The sequence below is a fragment of the Opisthocomus hoazin genome, chromosome 11, assembly GCF_030867145.1.
Source record: "Opisthocomus hoazin isolate bOpiHoa1 chromosome 11, bOpiHoa1.hap1, whole genome shotgun sequence".
Lineage (NCBI taxonomy): Eukaryota > Metazoa > Chordata > Aves > Opisthocomiformes > Opisthocomidae > Opisthocomus > Opisthocomus hoazin.
Genome location: NC_134424.1, coordinates 1,735,613 through 1,754,422, shown reverse-complemented (window position 1 = coordinate 1,754,422; position 18,810 = coordinate 1,735,613). Strand labels below are relative to the sequence as shown.

Below are 18,810 nucleotides of genomic sequence, written 5' to 3'. Positions count from 1 at the left end.
TCGTGTCCACCTGAGTGGGTCGATATTCATGCAAAACAAGAAATACATTGAAGGGAAAACTGGTAGGAGAAAAAAAAAAAAAAGGATTGCAGTGAAAATATTTCAGATTTTTTTTTATGTTTTTCCCTTCAAATAGTAGACTTTGGAAGAAAATATTGCTTGACTTGCCTTTTTTCTGATGAATTTAACAAGTATTTAACAAATTGAAGTAATTCTCCATACCTTAACGTGTTATGAATACTCTTATACTAAGCCTTGCAACTCTTAGTAAGACTTGGCTATGTATAATATTATTTACAAATTCGGGACTCAAGGTTCTAGGGTAAATATTTATTCTGATTTTTCATTCTCAGTCTTCAGCTTTTAGAAGCTGACAGAAATTTGGCCAGACTACAGCTAAGAGGAGCGAAAGGGACAGCAGTTCTCTTTGCTGTTCACGGCAAAACACCTGGGAAGAAAGACAAAAATATAAAAAACTGATACTTCAAAATACCTGTCTTTCCCAAGAGATTTAAAAACAACCTCTTCCCTGCCTCTTCCTTTGAGTATTTGCTGAAAGGCTTTGTTTTAAGAGAGACCATTTTCAGAAAGAGGGGGCGAAAGAAGATTGGGGGAAAAAAAAACTATTTTCACAGATCAGTCGTTCTCCAGAGCAGTGATATGTGGCACCGCTGGCTTCAAAAGCCAAGGGGAAAGGCAGTAGAAATAAAAGCACTTGTTTCCCCCTGCAAAGTCTGCTGACTCCTGTTAGCTGAAACACTGTCACATTTTGTTTAAATTTATATATTTCTTTGGAACTTTGGGATTGCAGGTGAAATCTTAACTCCCTGACTTGGCAGATAAGGTGCAGTTGCTAGAGCTCTGCCTCTAATTTGTGTGATGTTTAATTAAAAGGAATGAAGACAGGAATTTTTTTTGCCCTCGTAAGTGAATCTGTCCTGCATTTGCAGCTTTTTTTCCAGTGGCTGGCGATCTCGCAGGAAAATAGACAAGGCGACTTGTCATTGCAACAGGAATAAAAGGTAAATGATGGCTTCTAAAAGGTAACCTTCCATTATCTACTTACGCCTTGAACCAGACCTGAGACTTTTTAAATGAGTGGTTTAAAAATAATGACTTGGACTAGAAAAGAAAAACAGAAAAGTGTACCAATGAATAAAATGTAACTGCTGTGATTTAGCTGAGCAGAGAGGCGTTCTATAAGAGCGAAGTGTGGCTTCGAGCTTCAAAGAAAAGCCAGGAATTAGTCTCAGGGAAGATTTAATCTGTCTGTGGACCTATGTTTTCCTTACTTTCCTGCAAAAACTAGGTTAGTACACCCATGTATTGTCAGAATGTAATTATTTCAAATGGAGCTGAAGATTAAAAGTGCATTTTGAGCACTGTATGCTATCAGCTTACTATTTTTCACTCATTTAGCAGGGAGTCTCTACTGTTTGTACCTTAACTACTGACCTTGCCATGCAACCTTTGGCAAGTAACTTCATCTGTCCTATCTTCTGAAGTCCACCCTTCCCAAAGGAAGCAGCGAGCAGGGCTGACCACCTTTCAAATGCAAGTGGAACTGCATGGTGGAAAGTTGTTCCAAAGTGCTAAATATTTTTAAAAGAAAGAAAACAGTGTAAACTGACCTGTGACGCTTTGAAGCTACAATTTCTCCCCAAGTGCTTGTCCATATGCAAGTTTTCAATATCAAGTAAACATTGCAAGTGACGTGGAAGGTCACTCTTCCGTGCTCCTTCCCTGTAACAGGCTGCGAACAATTTCTCCGGGAAAGCTTGGCAGAAAGATCTTCAAGATCTGGATGCCTACAGAGGGAAGATGATTTTTTCAGCATTTCTTACGAGCAATTAGCTCTTCCATCAGATCCTAAGTTACTGGAAGAGCTACACTTGTCCTGATCTGCTGGCACATCTATGCTGATCTGCTGGCACCAGCTCTGCTTCTTTAGGGTGATGAGGTATGAGCATTGGCACGGGTGAAAGTCTCGAGAGTCCCCAGGCACTGAGAGAAACTTCTGCATGAACACCACAAACAATGTGCTTTCTCCTTTCATCTGAATATGGGTTGGCTGAATCTTTTCCTTGCAGACCTTACTGCAGTAGGATCCTCTGGCTTAGGGTCAGCCTCCCTGAGTGTGGCTGGGATTATGGTGGAAGTCAGCGGTTTGCTGCAGCACGCTTTCTGGGTCACAGAGATGCCGCAGATCACTCTGCCTCCAGCTGCAGTCCTTGGCTTTTACCAAACACGTTCATTTGGGACCGGATGACCAAACTGAGGGCAATTTAGTGCTTGGACTGAAGAGGTCTTGCATGCTGTGAAAGCTTCCTATGTAATGCTCTTTTACCTTGCTTTACAAACCCCACCACGCTGCCTGCTCTCAGATTGCAAAGACCTCATCACAGCCCATCACTGTCCTGGCTTCACAAACTGTTCCTTGGCACTGCATCCCTTGTCCAAGACAGATGCTCAATGACATGAGTCAGCCTACCATACTCAGTTGTCACATAGTCCCGGTGTTTTATGTTGTCAGTCATAACCTGAGTGTCTGGGTATTTACGGTGCGGCAGACAAAGTCAATATACTAAGCATGAGTCATATTTAAAGGTAGTTTGTTCTTGCTATGTGGAACACACTGATTCTCTTTCACCAAATGAACTCCAGCTCAATGACAAACAGCTGCTGCTGCCACATTTTTAATTAAATGGAAGTCTGGCCTGAAAAGTTCTTCAATTTTAATACACAAGAATAACAATACTGAAGTGAAAAAAAGGGGGCACGTTGGGAGGAGAAAGGAGAAATAAATGTTGTCTGTACTATTGAAAATTTGCCTCTACATTAATTCTTGGAGACAAATTCAATTTTACTAGCTTTAGAATGATGGCAGGTTACTTTGGAAAATGTCCAACCTTAAAAATCCTTGCAAGGTAGAGATACATTGGGAATGCTCGCATAATTGCAGTTACGTTGTCACCTCTGTGCTTGAGCATGGAGGTGAGTTCACACCATTATTCATCATGCTGGACACTCAACATTGTCCTCCTATTAATTAAAGACTATTTTTAGTTATCTTAAGTGTTTTCAGTTACATCTGTAATAACTAGGAGTGAATAATTAATTATAATTACATTTTTAAAAATTATTGAAAGTAATAATAATTTAAAAATAATTAAATTTATTTTGATTCACTCCTATAATAAATAAGAGTGAATCAAAATAAAGCCCTTCTTATACTGTAAGCTCTATATTTGTCTTTAGAAATAGCAATCTCTTACTGACTTTGGTAGTGATGTTTTTAGAGACAGATTTTGCAGGGCTCCAGTACTGCGATTCCTTGCAGGCTGTAAATGCCCTGAAGATACATTACCTGTTCTGTTCTCCATGTTTTATCTCATTTTCCATGTTCAGGGTCAGCGTCACTATCTAGCTCTTATCCCGCCACGCTTTCCGGCTGGGACATGCTTTTTAAGCTAATGTGCTTGTTGATGAGGTCCCCAGATAAAAGGCCGCATGAGGAGTTCGTAGTCCAGAAGAGCAGCTGTAGCAGAGCTGGATAGTAAGAATTCAGCCCCACTGGATGTGAAGGGAGGTGAATTGCCCTTGTACTTCATATCTTTTGGGGAAAAATAGTCTCTTCTTGCAAACTCACTCTTATGTGAAGGGCATTTCTTTAGCAGGAATCCGAAGTATTCACTTGATGCGGTTACAGGAGCTTTTTCCATAAACTATTGATGACATTACATGGCTCAAAAAGTATCACAACAAACCAGCACCTCTGGAGACTTACTAGAAGTTCAGCAATAATAAATTAAGATAATGTAATCACAATGGGTCCACTAGAACCTGTGCTTATGCAACAAGATTTGAGGGGAGATTTATTTATCACCTTTGACAGCCACTCTCTTTTCCCAGAAGTCTTCCCGTCTCCTCCGCCAGCTGTGATTGCAGAACGAAGCCGACTCACCAACATCTAGGAAATTTCTCCCACACAACTGGAAGTGCAGAAATCTTACCCACAGCCTGTCTGGAGATGCCATCAGATGTAAAATGTAAGCAGTAGTGAGTACTTCTTCATTGTGCCCCCATCTCATCTTCCATCTTTGAGCTGAAAGGTCTGCTGAGAAACGTACCTGTCTTCCAGGGAATGACAAAGTGAAGGAGCCAGGGACAGGTCTTCTCTAGAGACTTTCCACCCCTGTTGACCTTCCCTCCTTTGGTGGCTTTGTCAGTGCATACAGCACAGACTTTTGGGTCGATAACTGTATTTCTGTTTGCATGTCTCCAACAGCTAGCGTGTGGAGAGCTAGTCCTGGCTGAAACCTCCTTGATAATGGGTGTTGTATGAATAACAAAAGACTCTGTCTTTCAGGCACTGGATGAAATATAGATGTGCCGTATTTTGAAGGGTCTTTTGGTCCAAATTTCTTACCCCTAACCTATTGAATAATGCTTTTCATTGATATAGTGGGTAATACACAACACTTCTATAAATGTTGGTAAGTATAGTTTGGTTTGAAGCCAAAGATCTATCCAAAATACATCACAGAACAGAACAAACCCTCAGCTGTGGGCAATGGAAATTTAACTTTCAGAAAACATATGATTTCCTGAAGTGAGAAATTAGCAATAAAATTTCATAAATAAAAAAGTCTTTCTTTCATATTAGAAAAATTAATATTAATAATTATAATGGATTTCTAACAAAATGGCCACAGAAATCTTCATGATTTGTGTCAAACTTTCCCTATTTTTTTAAGAAGATCATTACCAATAGGCATTTTTGAATGCAAATATAAAAATCAAACGACATTTACGAAACTTAATTTCCTCCAGTTCCTCAGAATTTCCATGGTTTTAAAAGGAGATGGTAGTACTCTATCGTTAATCATGAATCTCATTGCTTTGCCTACATCAGCTGCGCACTGCACCCAGATTCGCCAGCTGGCCGCTGATACCCAGCCAAACAGCAAGCAGCGGTGTAAACCACGGTAGGAGAAAGGCAGTGACATACAAAATGCCTACCCAAATTACAACTATTTATTCTCCATAATCTTTGTGCCATGATCCAGAAGACTGATGATAATCCAGGAATAAATGTGTACCTTTCACACCACATTAACTTACTTTCTTCTAGCTTGTCAAACAGCTTTGGGATTTATTCTGTGTTTATTGTATGCCTCACCAGTTTCTTTCCAACTAGGGGACTGCGTACTTATTTTTACCTTCCACCTCTGAGTATTGAATTTGGCTTAGTGAAGCACATTTGGTAATGGGTTTTAGCACTACAAGACTGCAAACTTTGTGCATTATTTGTAACAAGGGGACTTGGGGGAACCACGGGTGGTAACAAACAACTGCCACTCAAAGAAAGAGAAAGTTTTCCACTCTGGCAAGGCTGAATATCTTTTCATAGTGTAGTACAAATCAGGGCTGTAAGGCCGAAGTTCCAGGTGTTTGGAAGGCTGCTTATTTACTGGAGTTCGCAATTTCAAAGCTTTAGACTGCTTTTTCTTTGTACTTGCTAAGATAACTATTTTCTCACGTACTTCTCAATAGTTATCTGAGTTGTTACAGCGGCTGAAAGTGTCACAAAAGTTAAACCAGATTAAATTAATCAGTGGTTACAGAATAATATTTGATGAACTGTTCATGTAGCAAGTGCTGGGATTGTTCCTCAATACTTGCTGTTTTCCCAGGTAATGCTGCTCATTCAACATTGTATGCCTGGAAACGAAATGCAGCCAGATTCCATCTCAGCTCTGCAATGCTATTAGTGGCTTTTTAAGTAAAATCTGTACAATTTCTATTTAAAATGATTCCTGAATGGACACAGCTGGATTCTCCCTCACTGCATTGATACTCTGCTTCTGCAGCTGATTAGGTGCCCACTGTTCATCCTGTGATTAGAGATATACTGTATAAACATGTACCTGTGGTGCTTTGCAATCGACGGCTTTGCAGGGAGTTGTGGCTAAGAATTACTCTGGGCATTTTTTGATGGATAAAACTATATGTAGAGAAGTTTTGACTGGCCTGAAGGTCGTCCTTTGAACTAATAACATCCATTCTCCTTGTCGCTCAGAGTTGTGTTTTGAGAAGTGTCGTGATGGGTTGGGCAAAAATAAACTGAAAGAGCAGTGAAGCTTTTAGTGATTCATTACAATTTAATTGCGTGCATCCAGTTGAATATCCAGTCAAACAAAATCACATCTTTTGTGGCTACTTCTGTGACAGGAACTAAATTTTGCTATGTCTGTTTAAGGTTTTTTTGCACCAGCTATTTCCAAAGAAATTGAAAATATGGTGATACCTGGAAGACGGGTGGGACTGTTTAGGCCTATGGTATGCATGCCACGGGATGTCAGTATTGCTAAAGATCTTTTCATTAGGCAGGTGATCCCCCTCAGCTGGCCAAACCCAGCTGTACTTGCCTTACTTTGAGCCCTTTTAACAGATTTGAGCTGTTCTAATTGCAAATAGGTGTCGGTGGAATCCTGTTGGATGCTGTGCTGTGCTCTGGTACCGTTTATCTGCAATGTGTCACACGTTTCTTCTGGGAAATTCGGCTGTCAAGTCACACAGATACAGAAAGTAGTAGGACCTACTACTACACAGAAGACTAACAATTAGGAAACAGTTATAGATGCTTTCAAAATGATTCAGCTCTGACAAGGTTAGATACCATTTTAGTTTCCTAGTTATCAATACGTAGCAACAGCAAATTCCTTTGGTAATGGGAAAAGTCTTGAGATGGTATCCACTACAGAGCACCGCTGGGGATGGGAGGAGAGCCGTGAGTAACGATGTTATTTCTTTAAAGAGTTTTATAATGTCCTAATGAAAATCCTGCACAGAAAGTTGTCACACCTTTCTTCTCTGTAATTCGGGCCTGTTGCCCTCCAGGTGTTCCTGAGCAGGAGCTGTACCCCATTTCACACCCTGGAGGTGTAACACAGGCTGCCAACAACAGCACACCCGTCAGCCAGCCACACAGAAAGCAGAAACTGCAGGTCTGCAGGGGGGTTTCTTTGTCTTCTTACCTTTTGCCCCCTTATGATAACTTTCTTTGTCCTTGCAAACCAGGGTTGGCCTGTAACAAAATTTACTAGCGTAATCACTTCTATCGGAGAATCAAATGAAGCATTTCTCTTACATAAGCTACTGTGAAAGCAGACATATGGCACGTACTTAAGAGCTGGGTAAGTTCCTGAAGTAAGTGTTAAATAGAAAATCAGTATAGTAAGTGTATCACTCTTCTTTTTAGTGCTGATACAGATACAGCTACAGATTTTGGCTCCCTTATAGGTTATCATAAAGTGCAGTGATTGAATTATAGTTTCCTATCACTTTTTCTTTAATTAATTCTTGATCGATTTCTAGTATGTTGATGTTTATTAATTATAGCAGCTTTCACTTAAGGAAAGAGGTTGGGGAAATATTATTGTCAAAGTCATTTTGGATTGAAATGGAATTAATAACTATCGTGAGAGAATATAATGTGCTTTCGTGCATCTCAATGCCAAAATGCCAGTCTCTTTGTGCCATATTTCTTGGGGCAGTGTTTATTTATTGGCCATATCTAAATAAGACAGATTGAGAGCTTTAAAGAAGTTGATACGTCTTTTTGAATATTTTAATGATTCTGAATCACAGCTTGTAACTCTGCTACATCCTCTGTCATGTTAAAGCGTACCAAAGAAATGAAAGTGATTTAAAAAATATACCAGAGCATCTGAAAACAGGGTGTAGTCATTCTAAGAACTTGTAAAGCCAGGCTGCTGCAGTTGTCTGCCTGGGCAGTGGGGTTCCCTTCCAGTTCATCATGCACAGGGCCAATATATTCCTTGAACGGCCCTCAGTGAGTGTCTGGGTCACAACCAGAGCTTCAGCCCAGATCACTTAACTGGGAGCTAATCCTGGGTCATTCAGTCCTTTGGTCCATCTCCAGATCCAGCACACCAGTGCTGCACTGCCAGGTACTATAGGGCCCCTTACAGGGGTACATACCTAATTTAGAGTAGAATTTAGATTCAGTCATCCATTCCAGCTGAATTTCATCAGAATAGTCTGTTGGACTTCACTGTGAGCTCGTACAATCAACTCTGAACACGGATTTTGTAAAAGGCAAAGCAGCCACTGACCAATAACTTCCTTAGAAACTCGGAACAGAAAGCTTTCCAATTATAATTATTATTGGTTTGATACTTATAATAGTCTTACAGGGAATTGTACAGTTTTACAGTGAAATTGTAGACTTTGCCTCTTACATGTTGATGCCACGACCATTGCACAGCGGTCACAAGGTGGTGTCTAACAGGTGCCTCCATTAGCACCTCCATCACGCTGACAAAGAGGACTCATGTCCAAGGTAGGTACGCCTGTGCCGTGGAGCTTAGCTGAAACCCTCAGGTTACTTTTTGCAGGAATCTGGCAGTTTTCTGCTGTTCTGAAGCCAGCACTTACCGGCAAATTTATAAATGGACACCAGAATTCAGTGCTGAGGTCTCAACCTGCTTTGAAGAGAAGTAACACCCTTGCTTGCCTCTCCTGAAATGGTGGGGCCACAGTGGTGGGCAGTTCCTGACACAGAGGGCACAGCAGATGGAGATGCTTCTTGTCCAGTGAGAGCTGCCTGGCAGGGTTGCAGGAGAAGGCAGCTGGTTTGACTAAGACAAACTCCCAGCTGAAAAAAGTGCTTTTATGGACACCTCGTCAGTGTTGTAGAGCAGTATCAGCCTCCTGTGGAGTCAGTGGACTCTGAATGTGCTCAGCCCTTAGCATGCAACACCAGACACCACGTGGAGCAACTTTAAACTCAATAGAAAATGAGAAACTGATGCAAAGCCACTTTTAGGGACTCTGTTCTGGTTTTCATAGCTCTCACATAGGACAGTTGGGTTAACCCAGTTGCCCTGTGGTTGTTCCCTTTCCCTGCAAATAAAACCAAAGCAAAATCTTGTTCTACTTTCCAGAAAAGGATTTTTGGTTGCAGATTCAAATCTATGTAACTAATATTTATAGGCTTTGATGAGTTTAGGTTTATTAGTATGTTTATTTTTGAATTTGTTAGTCCTTAGGACTTTGTGAAGCCTGATTTGGTTTCCTTACGTGTTTTGTGGGATAGTGATACACAAAATACCTTGATATCTGTTGTCATGAAGGCTCTGGAGGAAGCTGTTAATGGTTGTGGAATTACTACATGTTTGATGATTCTGACACAGCAGATAATTTTCCTCTACTTCCCATGCCCCAGCAGAGACAAGATTTAGACTTGCTGACACTCCACAAGGGAATTTCTCCTCATGAGAAGTCCCAGCCCTGGCCCACAGAGCTGAGAAGTTGCGATGGCGGGGATAAGCTTAAATAACCTCTCCGGCCATGGCCAGCTTATCTAAATGAAAACTCAACTTACAAACCCTTTGGAGTCTTTCCCATCACTACTGCAAAAGCCCATATTTAAAAAAGAAAATGAAATGTTTCAGGTTTCAATTTAAAGAGGGTGCAGCTATTTCAGCTTGAAAAAATGAGATGGCAGATTAAAAAAATTCTTCAGTGCCCCAGAATGACTTATTGCAGAATTCCTCAACTCATTCAAAGTAAACAAAAACCATCAACCCTTTTCTGGTAGAAAATGGTGGAAATCTCAATGTTCATTGGCAGATTCTCCTTTGCTCTGGAGATGCTCGCCGTTTTGCTGTTTCACTGCAAAGTGACAGCGGCAGCACGGGGGAGCGCTGAATTGTTGGGTTAAGGCTGTTTTGGGAGACGACCAAACTCTGTCGTTACGCACGATGCTGCGTGGTTTAGCATTGCCTAACTCCTGATCTGACGCCCGTGGAAGCCGAAGGGAGCTCTGACAGACATCAGCTCTCCCTGCAGACTCGCCAGCAGCCACTGACCTAACAACTTGCCACAAACCTCCACGCTCCCATGCAAAGCAGGAGGCGGCACCGCTGCAGCACCCGTGGAAGTTATCGGCACGTGGCGTGGAAGCCACCCTAGGAACACACAGATCACACCAGGGAAATAATTACAGGAGTATGTTTTTAATTGGAATCAAAGCTACTTTCTGTTCGGACTTGTCTGGGGCATAAATTGGAAATCAAACACTCAACATGTTTGTTATATCCCTGCTGAAAGTATCCAGGCTTAATTTAGCCAACATTCTGAATTAATTTTCCTATTAAATGCATGCTTTCCTAAAACGCAGGGAGCAAATTTTTTTCACTGATAAGATTGTTCTGTGAACCGTTCCTAATGAGCTGCTGTGTCATTCCCTTATGCTTTCTATTTGTCTTGTTTCGATCGCTCCAGTTTTAAGTATTCCAGTTTTTTACTGCCTGTTAAGACTTTGTTCTACTTTAACTGGGAGCTTCAAATAAATTTTAAAAGCTGTTAGAAAGCAAAGCATTGTATTTATTTATTTATTTATTTAAATTGGCTTTTATTCAGGTGAGTGGATATACAAATTATTTTAACGTCTTTTATCTATTTCTGTAAAGTGTACAATCCAAATTTAATTTTCAATAAATGTCCTTTTTTGGTTTTCCAAAACCTTTCCTTCCTGCCTCTGAGAAAGTACTTGCAGTCTGTAGAGGTTTCGGAGGCTCTAGGATCTCTCCTGGATATGGCTGTAAGACAGGACTTCCAGATGTTAAATCTGCAGAGCAGTATTCTTCCCTGGACAAAACAATCTGCTTCAGCAGAGAATCCCCTTGGTTTGGAGCATGCAGTTGACTAGAGCCTTTGCAATTACCTAAAATAATATTTTTCCCAATAATTTTCATCATTTTGATGGCATATAAATTTTTATTTCCATTTTAAATCCTGCCACAGTAAAAGTAAAGTCCTAATTGTGTTAAAAACTTGTTTCTTTGATCGTACCAACATAGCTGAAGCACTACAACCCGCATACTCTGTGCACAGCTACGCTGGTATTCACGCGCCTTGCCCGTTAACCGTTGCCACTCTGCAAACGGACTGGCTATGGCATTGCCATCGGAGGGACTGGTAGGCATAAAGAGCTCTCCGTAATTTTATAAATGCACTAGATCTCTCTCCACTTGTTTGTGTAGCTGCGTATAGCTGTATCCGTATAATTTCCAATTTTAGCTCCGGCCCTGCAGGACTTGTCTTGCTGACTCCAGAAACAGGTGATTTACAGGTAGCAGAGGCAGATCTTTCTGCCCCGTTCTGCAGCAGGTACCACGCGGTGGAGAGTCCCATGGCATCACTGGAGGCATCACTGGAGCCCTGCAAAGCAGCCTACCAGTGCCTCACGGCATCTCTGCCTCGGGTGGCAACTCCAGATCCCTTTCACCACAGTGAAATATCCATGTGGATTTGAAAAATGTGTGTAACTTCTTGGTAACCATTTTTTGAGGTGCCTTTAAAAAAGGAGGGGTGAACACCGAGGGGGGAAAAAATCTCTCGAGATAAAATAGAGTAATTTTAAAGCACTTCAGGCCAAAACAAGGCTTTTATTTTCTTACTGGTTAATTCAAGGTGACTCTCAAGGCGTTGAATATCTTAAAAACCTTGCTGTGATCATGATTTCTTTTGGTCCAGGATATTTTGCTAAGATTTTGTGGGATCCACGTAGCCAATTTCTGTCTTAGGTGGCATATTGCAATTAGTCCCCTTTTCATTCAGCCCAGTGCATCTTTCTTCCATTTTTCTGAGAAAAGCTCAGGTTCTTGCTTGGTGGCATTGTCGACTTTCAGCACTGGATACCGTAGCATCTCCTGTCTGTCTTTTTAAACACTGGTTCTAGAAAACCCCAGCTGTCCCCCAGCAGCCTCGCAGGGCTGTGGGTGCAGGCAGGGGCTCAGCACACTGCTCACGCTGGTGCCGGTGGGGTGCCCTGGCTGGCTGGGGACCACCGACAGCACATTTCATCTTGCTCAGACTCTCCTCTGCCTATATAAATTTCGAAGTTTTCAGCTTCCCAGTGTATTCTACGGAATGGAGTAAATTAGAAAAACTATTGAAGCAAGAGCTTTTCTCTCCCCTCGATCAAGTAATGCTATACTCAGTATTTATCGGAGGAAAGAAGAACTTTCACAACCCAGTGATTCCACTTTTTATTCTTTTTACACTATGAAGTATCATAATATTGTTTAATAGTGTCATACTTACATTTCACGGTCTAATCCACTTTTCTTTTCCATTCCTTTTGTATTTTCTACAGTTTGAAGTCTTGGAGTCTAGAGTCTGTGCTGGCGAGGCAGCCTCCTCCCTGCGCCTTGTGAATAAAGCAGCCTTCAGGCATTCATTAGAATTTTTTACATTTTTTTTTTTTACTGAAACTGTGCAAACTTTGTACTGTAAGGAATTATAATGTCCTGTGCATAATGTACATTTTCTTTACCTTTTCCATTATCTACTCCACAGCATGGCACATTTGTCACTGGTTTTCTTCCCTTCTGGCTTAATGAGAATCTCAGGTTGTAGAATGTGCTGCTTCTGTCCTTTGTGTCTAATCTGTGCCCTCTATTTCTCTCCCCCTCTTGGAGATAAAACTGCATTTTGCTGCTGTTGCAGTTCCAGACAAATTTGATCAAGATAGAGGAACTGACTCATCACCTTTTCTTGAATCTTTCGGAACTGCGCTGGCGCACGTGTCCTGGAGGAGAGGGGATCAGCACCGTGCGGTGTCGGGGTGGATTGCGAAGAGGGAACGAGGGGCTTTATTGCTGCTTTCACACACGCTCTGCTGAGGCTCTTTTGGATCTTGATTCTGTTGATTTTATCTTCTGTAAATGGGAAAGGAGGGAAAAAGCTAAGCTGATGACTGAGAAATGTTAGAAAGAGTACTTGAGAAGGAAAACATCATCAAGCGTAATGCTTTCCCCAGTGTGTACCTTGCACAATATACCGATATCACGCTCTCAGGGGATTTGTCTTGGGAGCTGTGTTTAATTTTCTGTCCTATGTAATGCTAGGCCCCTTTACAGGAGTTACTATATGTACCACTTCTGTTCTGGCATAATAACAGGGCTCATAACTCTGGCTTAAGCATTTGCCTCGTAATTCGGTTGAGATCAGTAATAAATTTCTAAAGGCCATCCAGTCACACTAGGGCAGTGTGAAGTGGAGTCTGAACTGTGCTGTTAACCTCTAGGAAGGGCTGCTCTAACAAGGAGGGCCACTCGTTTCATCCAAACACCGTAGTCGTATGCAAGACGTGGTGGTCAAGGTCAGCATGGATTGCAGGGGAACTGGAAGTTGAATTTCTGCAGTGATGGTTTTTGCAGCAAGTCTTATCAAATAGGGTCCTGTTCATATGGTTGTAAAAGCAGGTTCTTGGTCTTATTTTCAGCAGCAGTTCACTGGCTGTCATTTCCCTGGGGTCTCGTTGGCCCTTTTCCTTCTGGTCAATACAGAAGGTTGGGAAGAGCTTTCTGCAAAGGAGCACAGAACGCTCCATGTACCGCTTGGGTCTAGCACTTCTCCTCAGTAAGGAAAACTGAATCTTACCCAGGACCTGCAGTGACAGCTTACTGTGGAGAAGCGGTGTGTTTGCCCCGGGTGCACTCAGATGTACCTCCTCGTACTGCAAACGAGAGGACCTTTGAGTACCTTTCACGGTGTTTCCCAGCGATGCATTTGCCATCTGTTTAGTTACACCAGTGCCGTGCTTCTTGTCCGGTGTGGCCCCACACCAGGGGAGCAGCTTGCTGCTGCCGGGGAACGGGGGGCTGGTGGGGACCATGATCACGCTTGCATCGTGCGATGAACCGCCCTGACACGGGCATGCGTGGTTGGTGCTCCTGCAAGCAACGAGCAGAGAAGCCGCTGAGATTTGTGCGTGGATCTCCAAACTGCTGGGCTTGGGGCTGGGAGGGTGGGCTGAGCGGCAGGGAAGGTGAGAACGATCCGGGAGGTTGTCGTGACCTGACCTACCTGCAGATGTTGCAGCTGCGCAGGAGCATGGGGAGGTCTTTTGCATGCGTGTTCAGAATTGCACTCAGAATTCAAAACTGGGGCTGGAATTTTAATTTCTGTTCTTTCTTGTGACAGAGAGCACCAGAAAATTTTTAATTTCTTTGGATTCTAGTCTTCCCAGCCTAACCGGTATGTTGAAGTCAAAATAACCAGAAATCCATCTTTAGTAGGTGGTTCGTAATTTGTTCTTTATCCCACGTACAGTTTGCTTTACTGCTCCTCACAATAGTTCTTGTGCCTATACTGCCGTGACATTTGGTTTATGTCTTTTTCCTATATTCCCTTAAGCCTCGTCTCTGCTCTTATATTTCTATAAATTACTGAAACAATAGTTTTTATAGCCAGTGCTGCACTTTGGCAAGGTGGGCTGGAGGAGTTTTTCAGCATGATAATATTTTTCTGTGCAGATTCAGTCTGCTATGTTTTAATTAACACTCAGGCTAGGTAAGTTGCTTTTTTTTCTGGAAAATAACATTCGTTCTAGCAGTGGTGCTCTGTGCACCACCATTGCTATGCTGCAACCTTGACTTCGGATATTTTCAGATTTTGTTTTGAGCAAACTCCCCCAAATCCAGATTATTCTTTTGTTTGTTTTGCTTTACTGGCTCAATGTTTAAGGCTGCAATCTATACCATTGCAAGAAAATTTTTAAAATTATGTTTCCCACCCACTGCAAAGAATCCAGCAAAATAAAGTGTCCGTGCAGAGGGGAACTACAAAAGGAAAAAGAAAAGCTGTTGTGTTTTGCATAAGAATTTTCTTGTTTCCCTTAACTATGTCTCTTGAGATTATAATTCTTTGACTTCATGCTTACCATTCAAGCTAGTGGAAGACATGATTCCTTCACAGTTTGTCAAACAGGTAAATACCACTTTTATTATTTTTTTTTAATTACAGCGTAATGAGGATGCATAGAAAATGTAACAGTCCTCCGAGAGTAAAATGGAGAACTTCAAAATGCGTGCATAGTTTTCTTGCATTCATAACATTTCTATTAACATTGTTTTTTAATTTCTGAATGCCTTTTTTTGTTTAATGGTAACTTTTTTATTTGAATGGGTGGAGTTGTATAATGTAGAGGCAATCAATTCTCATACAAAAATTGACAAATAAGGAATAGGCAGAAACTATAAGCATTTTGTATGTACAAGGAATTTTAACACATTCATTTACGTGAATGAAGTTTCTTCTAGTGAATAATTGCAAACTCATAGCAGGTTTAGTCAAAACTGAGTGGTTTCTTCTGAGCTGTTCCTTTCTTCTCTGACAGGTAGAGAAGCATTGCCTTTTAGTTTTGATCTCTGCTTTTATAACCCACCAGGCAATACTTTTTTAGTTTGTGCTTTTAATGAAATAGAAACAGATTAGGTGACATGATGGAGCCATAGATCTTGTGCATCAAATCATACCATCACAAATCGGTATAAAAATTCACAAGAATGTGAATTTACCTGTACATGTAGTTGGAGAGAGCTCTTTTGAGTTTCAGTGTTTAAATAAGGTGATGAAAGGGGACGGAAATTCACAGGAAGAAAGAAATATGACAATCAGAATAATATTGGGATTGCAGTTTTGGTTGTTACCTGTCTACATCTGCAGCCAGATTTTCCTGAAGGAAAGAGGGGACCAGGCAGCTCTGGCCGAGCCCGTACAGAAACCTTCCGCTTCCCCATGCCCTTTCTCTGCTCACGGGAACAGGTTCTCCAGCAACGTCACAATATTTACTGCCAGTGTCAAGGGAATTATTAGCGGTCATGCTGGGAGCCATTTTCTTAAGCAGCTCCTTGAAGGAGAAGGACAAGATCCCAGGCCTTCAGAGCACGCCATCTGATTTTGATCATCATGGGATAAGATGGGAGATGACTATCGAGTGTTGGGAACTGGGTGCAGCGAAGAGTGTCAGGTCTTGGTCTGAGCCACGATCTTTCTTTCTGAAATCAGAAAGCATAAGATTTACTTTACTGAAGTGGTCAACAGGGCAAACATGATGATTAACTTTACCTGAATACTAATGTTAGTGGAGCTTTATTCTACTTGTAGGAGGGAACAGTATTTGAAGATGATGTCCTGATCAGGTGAGAACAAATGTGAACACTGCATGTGTGGGTATGTTTGCAATGTTTAACTGCCTCCGACACAATGGAAACCAAAATGCACGGCCTGGAGACTGTAATCAAGATGCCATTTATACCAGTAATGTAATCTGAAGCTAGAAAATATATTCATAATGAAGGTCTCTACCTAACAAGCCCAAGATGATCTGAAGTTTTCCTATCAGCTTTTGACTCATCTTTACAAAAATATTACCTGTATGCAGTTGACCTTGTTGTGCGCTTGATATCTGAAATTCAAAGTTCATACCTGGCTTCGGTGCAGAACAATTTGAAAAGGTGGTGAAGATTTCAGTGGTGTTGTACAGACTGTCTTGCTGAAAACGTGTGGAGCCTACAACTTCTGGCACTAAATCAAGAGCAACGTCCCAGTGCCTTATTAATAAAACAATTTCAGCTCTCAAGAATTTCCATTGAGTTTGTTGAGGCTGAAAAGTCAGAATTGGAAATTACACCTAATTTTCCCCATTTTGTTCAATAACCTAGATGATCTTTTATACACGATCCCTAGCATCACATTTTTGGTCTCAGCTCGACCTCCTCAGGGTTCGGAGCCTTTGATGTCATTACATATTGCACATTTCACAGAGCCTTTGTCTTGGAGGAGAATTTCTGCCTGACTGACACACACACACACTCTCACACACACTCACATGTATGCGCTGTCAAAATATTATGTGCCATCCTAAATTATTTGGTAGCAATGGGAAAAACACCTGCTTCCTGAGAATGTTCCTTCCTTTCAATTATCCACAAGAAATTTTTTTGAGATGTATTATTTAAAATGGTAATGACAACCTGATGTAAAAAATAGGTAGTTTTTGATACTTCTTGTTCCACTACTTGACATTAGGGTGCATGGTTCTGATTCCCATTTAGCCATGTGCAAATGGCTTTCACAAGGTGAAGTAAATATATCCTGTTCTTCATCCATTACATCTGTGTACTACGTGTTATGCAAAACCTTTTAGGACTTACTGTGCAGCAAATGCTGCTTTTTAATTATAAATACATATGAAATATGCAAAAAGATAAAGTCGACATGAGCAAAGAGAGAGCAGGAACATGATATATGTGTATTGAATCCACTGTGAGAACACTGAGAATACTGATTATTTTTACAATATTATGATCTATGTAAACTGAAATACATAAATGGGGGCACTCTATTCCTCTTCTTACACATCTTCACAAATATAATCCAAGGAGGGCAGGAGCATGAATTAGCTACAGGGGGCTTTTTTCCATTACCTGTGTTGAGGCACATCAGACAGAGAGCTTCTGCCAAAACAATAATCATTAGTTGGTATGAAGGGAGGGAAGAGGCTGGAGATGCTGGGGACCAAGCTTGGTTGTGCCAGACAGAGGAGGAGCCATCCATCAAGCTGAGGGTGACCAGCTGCAGGGCTAAGAGGAGGTGTCAGGGATGGAGCGTGGAGTTTCCCGGACATGTTTTTGGTGGCTGGGATCATACAGACAGACGGCCTTACCTCAAGGGCAGTCGTGAACTGAGGAGGTCAGTGGGAGAAAAACCAGCACCGAGCTCTGCTGTGCAAAGTAACGTCTGAGAGGGATCATGTTTCTGGCTTCTACTGTCACCCTCAGCTCAGCTGTGTCCAGCCAGGGTTCTGTGGGGACAGCTGGATGTTGGAAAGCTTCAGATGTTTTAAGACCTTTCCATTTGTTTCTTTCTTTACCGGACACCTTACCAGACCGAATGACATTCAAGTGACGCCAGAGTTTTCCTTGTCCAGAAAGAAAGTGGTTGCAAAGCAGAGCGTGCGTGAAGAAAGGGGATGGAAACAGCTCCTGCTTGCTAGTGGGAATGTAGATGTTTTTATGACATCTGGTGGTCATAAATTCGCAACTACTTTAAGTGAAAATGGCAGTTGAAAAATCTTCTGGAGAAAAATCTTCCTTTTCAGGTATACATAAATACATATGTATCTGTGTATGCACCTTAAGTATCTACATATTTATATGCATCTATATATATATTTGTGGTATTGGGCTTTTATGTTCCCTACCATCTGTTGCTTTAGGTCTTTTGCATATTTATTATATGGAGTTAAAGATGATCATATTATTCGGAAAAAAAGCTATAAAATACTGAAGACCGGGAGAAAATGAATCTTTATTTAGGCACGAAATTTAATTGAAGCTAGTGCAAAATATGTTGGCATCACGATTATGTAATTTGGCTCATGTTCAACACCACATGAGACTACACCACATATTTTCACTTACAGGATTCTCTGCATTCAACCCAACAGCACCAGTCGTATTGCACTGGTGCCTTTGCATTCATTATAACAAGAGTTTTGAACCAACAGGGAATTTCGCTGTACGCTGCAGGCTCTGGGAGGGGGACGTGGCAGGATTTGTCTGCATTACTGCTGGCCCTAGGAAATATCCGCTTGCTACTGCACAATACGATGTCATGAGACAGTGGCGTTGGATACGGGGAAAATTATTGAGCTGGCTGTTGAAATTAAAAAGATAGCTTATGAGGCTTCATCCAGGCTGAAATTAATGGAAATAATACTATTGACTTTAGCTGGTTTAGATTGGGACCATTGTATATGGTGCTTTTTACAGAATACCTACCACAAACTTCAAGACTTTCTGACACTCATCACAGGTGTTTTCAGACAGCTGATATTGTTGGCTCTTTCCTGACCTAAATTATTATGATAGTAAGAAATGCAAAAAAACAAGTTAAATTACACTTTAGCAGAAATTTCAGGCAATG

The 18,810-nt window shown here is 41.4% G+C and overlaps 1 long non-coding RNA gene across 1 annotated transcript; it reads left to right on the top strand.

Annotated features, from left to right (window-relative positions):
• The first annotated feature begins 944 nt into the window (after positions 1 to 944).
• LOC142362764 (uncharacterized) lies at positions 945 to 17,958 on the top strand. Its single transcript, XR_012765277.1, has 3 exons — positions 945 to 1,022; positions 3,913 to 4,049; positions 17,771 to 17,958. It is a non-coding gene; the product is annotated as an uncharacterized LOC142362764 (long non-coding RNA).
• The last annotated feature ends 852 nt before the right edge of the window (positions 17,959 to 18,810 follow it).